We start from the raw sequence: 7354 nt of genomic DNA on the forward strand, positions 1-7354 counted from the left end.
AGAGAGAGGCAGAGACACAGGCAGAAGGAGAAGCAGGCTACCTGCAGGGAGCCCAATGTGGGACTCGATCTTGGGACTTCAGGATCACGACCTGAGCCAAAGGGGAGCCACTCAGGTGCCCCAATGGTACTAGTGTGTCCTGATTGAATGCTCACTATGTGCCAAATTCTCCCCAAAGCATTTTACTAGTGAGGATTTATTTATTCCTCCAAATACACCTGTCAGTGAGTGCTCTTACCTCCATCTATGGGGGTGAGGGTGGGGGTGGAGAGAGCTCCAGTGAGGTGGCAAGGGCAACAGATGGGCAGCCTAGGATCTTGTTTTTAACCTGGAAACCTTTTTTGAAGAGCTCAGGCCTTCACTCACTACCGTGTCACCACTGGGAGGTACAGCTTCTAATCTGCGCGATCGGGGTGGGGGCTGGGGTACCCACTCTGCCTGGCATCCAGAAAGGGTGTGAATAATGTACTCGGCCCATGATAAGTTCTTAATCAATGATCGCTATTATTATTCTCTATTCTCCTGAGGCCAAAGTCAACCATATAGTACAAAAAAAGAAAATGTACAAAAAAAAAAAAAAAAAAAAAAAGAATGGCATGAGTCAGCATGGGCTTTGGAATTTGTTTGGGCTAGAATTCCACTTCATTCTTGTTGTAGAATCCTGAGTAAGTTAAAGAAGTTAGTAAGTCAGGGAGTGAATTAACTTCTGGTGGCTACAGCGGCTACAGTGTCCTCAACCTGCCACAGGAATTTAACTCTACGGGTTACCAGGACATGGTAACACAATGATTGGATAAATCAGGTGTGGAGTTAGGACTCAGGCAAGTAGCAGGGGCTCAACAAATTGTTTTCTTTTTCCCTTTTTGTTACTCTTTGTCTCATCTTTTCACTGTTACCATTGTGGCTGTGGTTGTGTTGTTGTTGTGCTGAAAATACGGAGACTCTTAAAGATCTGAGTGATTTCAGCAAGGGAGACTATCTGGGTTGTTATTTTAGGGGGACTCTTGGTTTTATCGGTTTATCAGTTTGTTATCAAGACTCTTGAATATCTCAGTCCAGGTCGTTATTAGTCTGCTTGTACTACTCACCAAGTCTCAGGTTCATTCAGAGTAACATCTGGTCTTTATAGTGCTCAAAATGATGTGTACCTCCTCCATCCTAATTTTCTGACTTGTGTCCTCTTATTCATCCACACCAGCCACAGCACTGGGCTGGCTTCCTTGCTGTTCCTTGAACCATGGGGCACACGGCTTCGAGGTCTTAGCATGGCAGTCCCTCAGCCAGGAATGCTCTCTCCCCAGAACTTCACATGGCTCCCACTCTCACACCTTCAGATCTTTACTTGGGAGACCACCTGGGAAGTCTTCCCGGACTAGCCTGTTGAACATTACCCCTGGCAACTCCCTCTAATCTCCGGCCCCTTTGCTCCACCCCTCTTTTCTTCTCCATAGCATTTAACATTTAATTTTTTTCCCCCAAAGATTTTATTTAAGTAATCTCTACACCCAAGGTGGGGCTCGAACCTACAACCCTGAGATCAAGAGTTGCATGCTCCACTTGCTGAGCCAGCCAGGCGCCCCAGAGCACTTACCATTTAATATAGTACAATAGTAAGTGTTAACTCCACCAGGATAGGCATCTGGATGGGTTTGGTTTCCTGCTGCATTCCTAGCACCCAGAACAGCGCCTGGTACACAGTAAGTGCTTAATAAATATTTGTTGAGTGAGAAAGTAAATGAATGAATGAATGGAAGAATCCAGGGAGCATATTTACTTAATTCAATAAAACATGGGAATATTGGGATACTTTCCTGGGGGCCAGCCAATGTGCCGTGATATGGAGGAAATGGGCCTTACCTCTGAGGAGCCTGCTGACCCTTCAGACAAACATGCACAGCCAGGGCGAGGCATAGCCCAGCAAATGTCATAAAGGAGGTGTTGAACAAAGAGAGTGACTGAATAAAGAGCTTGGTGGCATTTGGAGTGGACCGTGGGGGATGGGTAGGATGGCTACAGATTGATTTTGGGACGTATGTGGCATGTGGGTTTGGGGAGGTTCAAAATGAAGGTGGGACAGGCAGTGGGCACAGAGCAAGGAGATGGGTAAGTAGAGAATAGTTCATTAAAAAGCAGTATATAAAAATACTAAGTATTTTATTACGCATTTTTTTTTAGTATCTCAGGGTATTTATTTATTTATTAAATATTTTATTTATTTATTCATGAGAGAGAGGCAGAGACACAGACAGAGAGAGAAGCAGGCTCCATGCGGGGAGCCCGATGTGGGACTCTATCCCAGGACCCCAGGATCAAACGCCTTGGGCCTAAGGCAGGCGCTCAACTGCTGAGCCACCCAGGGATCCCTCGCAGGATCTTTAATATAGTATGGAATTCTATGTGAATAGGCAGCTAATTTTTAGTTGTACAGGTCAAATTTGCATATGTTTTACATGTTAAAAAATAAAATATATAGCTGCCGGGACATTTGGGTGGCTCAGCTGGTTAAGCCTCTGCCTGCCTCTCAGGTCATGGTCTCAGGGTCCTGGGATCCAGCCCCGAGCTGGGGCTCTCTGTTCAGCGGGGAGCCTGCTTCTCCCTCTCCCTCTGTGTGCTCTCTCTCTAAAATAAATAAATAAAATCTTTTTTTTTAAATAAATAAAATCTTAAAAATAAATAAATAAATAAATAAATAAATAAATAAATAAATAAAATCTTAAAAAAAATTTAGCTACCAGTAAAGGGTCCTGCATCCTTGCCCATATTTGAGAATTAACCAACTTTTATTCATGCCTTTGCATATGTTTTTCTTATTTATTTATTGAGATACGATTGACATGTAACATATTAGTTTCAGTTGTACAATATAATCATTCGATATTTGTATATATTGTGAAATGATCGGCCTATATATGTCTTATGGTCTGTGTGTAGTATAAACGTGTATGTGTGTATTATATATTATATACATATATGTATTATGTACCTATACGTATATTTTCTTTAGAAAGTATATTATCGCGTAAGTGTGTTTCAGCAAAAATGGCATACCTTGTGTGGCTTTATGTATTTATTTACTCCACAATGTCTTGATGATCCAGTCATGTGAGCACATGTGACACCACTTCATTCTTTCCACCCGCTTTCTATATTCTTCTATTTCAATATCATAGTTTATGTGGCCAGTTTCCTCTTGATGAACATGTAGCTCGTGGCTTACTTTTCACTATTTTTTTTGTTTTTTTTTACTTTTCACTATTGTACACAATGCTGCAATGAATATCCTTGTGTATGCTTCTTTGAGTCCCTAAGTGATTATTTCTTTAGGGTAGTTACTATAATTATAGGCCTATCTATTTTTTTTCATGTTTTAATTTGTTTAATGTCTATTTCTCCATTGAAAATATAAACTCTATGAGGGCAGGAATCCCATTTGTTTTGTACCTCACTCTTTAATTACTACCTAGCCAGTGCCTGAGACAAGGGAGTGGTCAATAAATATTTACGGAATGAATCTGGCTGAAAGGTTGGCTGGGGCCCTTGGTGTCGTTTTGCATCCTAAGAGAGGAAACTATGATTTATTTTGGTACATTGGAGGTTTTCATACAGGGTGGTAGTTGCAGGGCGATGATTATTTGTTGGGGTTGGGGAAAAAGTATTTTAGGCTAGGAAGAAGACAGATACTGGGGCCCGGTTATGAGATTATGACACAGATCAGAAGGAAACCAGAAACAGGATGGTAGGAATAGAAAGGGGAAGGTGCGTTTGGGAGCTACTGGATGATAGGATCTGCGAGATTGATTAACTGATTAGCTCTGAGGGGCTGTGCAAAGAAAAGCATGGAAATTGGAGACTGAGTCTAGGACATATTCATTTCACAAACGTTTATTACCTCCCAGCTCTGTGCAAAAAGCACTCTGCTGATTGCTGTTGGGATGTAAATTTGCAGGATCTTTCTTCCCTACCTTCAAAGGAGATTTGGAGTCCACTGGGGATGATGGAGGGCGACTAAGCAGGTACACCAAGAATGCCAGGGAGTGACTAGGGTGGGAGGGGCTAGCCCCAGGGCAGGCAAGTGAAATATTGTTGTTCCAGAATGGGGAGGGGGCGGGGAGGAGAATGCTGGGTGAGGATGTTTCAACCCTGCCCCAGAGTCACACAGGGCTGACTGGTGAACATTCAGGAAATAGGATGTGCCAGAAATGTGCACCGGTGTAGATTTATTTTAGAAGTGAGGAAATTTAGATAGGTGACAGAGCTGGGCTTTGACATAGGCTTCAGGTGTAGTCTGGAAGGTGGGGAAACCAACTGTTAGCTGTGTGATCTCAGGCGGGCTGCTTCACCATCCTGAGCCTCAGTTGACTCTTTTTATTTTTATTTTTTATTTAGTTGACTCTTTTTAAAGAAAAGGCAGTAATAACTACAGGGGTGAAGACTGGGAAGATTATGGGTAGTCCCATGCCAGTCCTGCTTCTCAGGGACACTCTGTATCTTGGATTCGATCATGCCCTCCACGCAGGAGAGGAAGTAGAGGAATGGTCGTGTCCTCCCATTTGCCAGATCTTCTTTGTTTAACCAGGATGCGATCTCGCAGGAGATAGTTTCTCAAGGAAGAAACACTCACATGAAGTTCGGTGGGTTGGTTTTACTTGCATTTCTTTCCAGTGGCATCCCAGTGTTCGTGGGATAAAACCCAAAGTCGCTGAGCACCACCTGCCCAAATGCTGCCTGCCACATTATCAGGGATTTTGGTTTTTATTCTAAGAGACATGGGGAGTTTTAGGCAGGGCCCTGATGTAATCAGGTTTGACTTTTGAAAAGATCAATGTGACTTTTGAAAAGATCGATGTGACAGAGATGTGATTGTCTGCATTTCTGCTGCAATGGTAGCTCTGTAAATACAGAGTCTGCTTTCCTTCCAGTGGTGTCCCCGGCCTGTGGCAAACAATGCCAGACACATGCTATTGGTTGGATGCATATGTGACCTCTCTGCATTTACAGCAAGTCTAAAAATAGCCATTGTGTTACTAGGAGGATATAATGAAATAATGGATGTAAAGTGCCTGGCCCATAGTATCTATTTACTCATTTCTCATCCAGTATTTAATGAGCATCTACTATATGCCAGGCATGGTTCAAGGTCCTGGGGGTGCACCGGTGAGGTATGAGGGTGAGGCATGGCCAGGTCTACACAGTAAAGGAGTAAAGGTAGCTGCTGCTCATTGCCTGTGGGCCTGGGGAGAGCTACTTAATCTCTGCCCAGGCTCTTCCTCTAACAAATGGCAAAATATAAACCCTACCTCACAGGGTCATTAAGGGGATTAAACGAGCTACAAAGTGAAAAGCACACATTGGGAACTCGGTAAACGTTAGCGCGCATCAGCTAGCCTCTCGGCACACTGGTCCTGCTTTTGCCATGAGATCTTTCTGAAATATTGGTGCTCGAGTCCACATGACCCATCCCAAGGCAGAGAAATGTGCGAGGCATCGCTGAGTGTGCATTTGGACAGGTCCTTGCTCTTAATGGATCGAACAGTCTGATTCAGACCAAAAAAGAAAAAGAAAAAGAAATTTTCAACTAACTACACAGACAATTCACTGGAACATTTGTCTCATCCAGGAAGGAGACATGGAAGGAAGTGAGGACAAGGACTCTGTGCACTCTTCCCAGCAAAATGCAGAACCTTGGGTTTTAGGACTCATGTAAATGTCATCAGGGGAGCTGAGGCTAGAGTATCTGGTCTCCTCAAAGACAGTCCTACGTAAAAGGAGAGCCCTTGGCGGAGTTGATTACTCAGGATCCATGAGAAGAGTCATCAGGGAAACCACCCTGTGCTGTTAAACAACACAGAGCTCCCCTGTGGTTTGACAAGGGCAACCCAGCCATCCAATGGGGCAGGCCTAGTAGGGGTTATAATCTCTATTTTACAGAGGAGGAAACAGAGCCAAGATCCCACTGACTGGCCTCAAGACTCAAGTCTCAGTTCTCTTCCCACCGGACCTGTCTGCCGCTGGGCTCCGTGTTTTACTATTCCCCTCTGTATGCATCTGTTGTGAGCTCTGCTGTGGGCAGCCATCTAAGAGATGGAGGAGGCAGTGGGAAATATGGTTTAAGAGTTGAGGAGAGGGGCACCTGGGTGGCCCAGCGGTTGAGTATCTATCTGCCTTTGGCTCAGGTTGTGATCCTGGGGACCTGAGATTGAGTCTCGCCTTGGGCTCCCCATAGGGAGCTTGCTTCTCCCTCTGCCTGTGTCTCTCATGAATAAATAAAATCTTAAAAAAAAAAAAAAAAAAGAGTTGAGAGGCCTGGGTGGAAAATAGATATTTAGGAGGCCTAAACCTCTAGATGGCATTTTGAGCCATTGGGCTGAATGAACTCATCTAGGGAATGAATGGGAAAAAGAAGGTAGAGTACCAGCACTGGGCCTTGGGCTTCAACATCTGGAAATCAGGGAGCATAGAAAGAACCACGAGGGGACAGAGAAGGAGCATCCAGTGAGGACAGGGGATGGGTGGGGTTGATGGGGTGCGGATGGTGGTGATGGTGGAAATCAGTAGAAAGTGGAGTCCAGAGCAAGGGAAATGGTGTTTCAAGGACGAGGCAGTGGCCCAGCTCTATGAAGCGCTGCAGATGCGGTGAAGAGCATGGGGACATAGAACTGACTGTTTGACATGGCACAACTAGAGCCAACGCCAGCCCCTGCCAGTGTCTTTACCAGGCTCGGTCTTCCTTCCCTGTGTGCACTTGCTGGACCCCAGGCGCACAGGCCTCCTTGCAGTTCTTCCCCAAGCTTGCCTTTCTTCTGCTCTGACCCTCTCACCTCCTGCTCTCTGTGTCACTAATGCTTTGCCGCCCAATGTCCCGGGCCTCTCTGATCCTCAGGGGGACCCGATCTACAACAGCACGCCTCTTGCCCTCTCCAGGGACCCTTATGTTGCAGATATACTATCTGTGTGGTCTGTCTCCCTCTAAAGGGGCAAAGGCCTCGTTTGTTTTGCTTACTGCAAGTTCTGTCTCCCGTGCCTAGGACGGTGCCAGGCCTCACGGCTCCCCCGTAGGCTCCCCCGTAAACAACTGCGTTTACAGCTCCGCAGTGTGTCTCATTTAATTGTCCAGAGTCTTACAGAAAAAATATTTATTATTTATATAAATAATAATTATAGATACTTCCTGGGGTCCTTGGGTGGCTCAGTCAGTTAAGCATCTGCCTTTGGCTCAGGTCATGATCCCGGGGTCCTGGGATGGAGTCCCACATCACCAGGAGCCTGTTTCTGCCTCTCCCTCTGTCTGCCACTACCCCCTTGCTTGTGTTTACTTTCTCTCTCTGTCGAATAAATGAAATCTTAAAAAAAAATC

This window comes from Vulpes vulpes, chromosome 14 (genome assembly GCF_048418805.1).
Source record: "Vulpes vulpes isolate BD-2025 chromosome 14, VulVul3, whole genome shotgun sequence".
NCBI classification, from domain to species: domain Eukaryota; kingdom Metazoa; phylum Chordata; class Mammalia; order Carnivora; family Canidae; genus Vulpes; species Vulpes vulpes.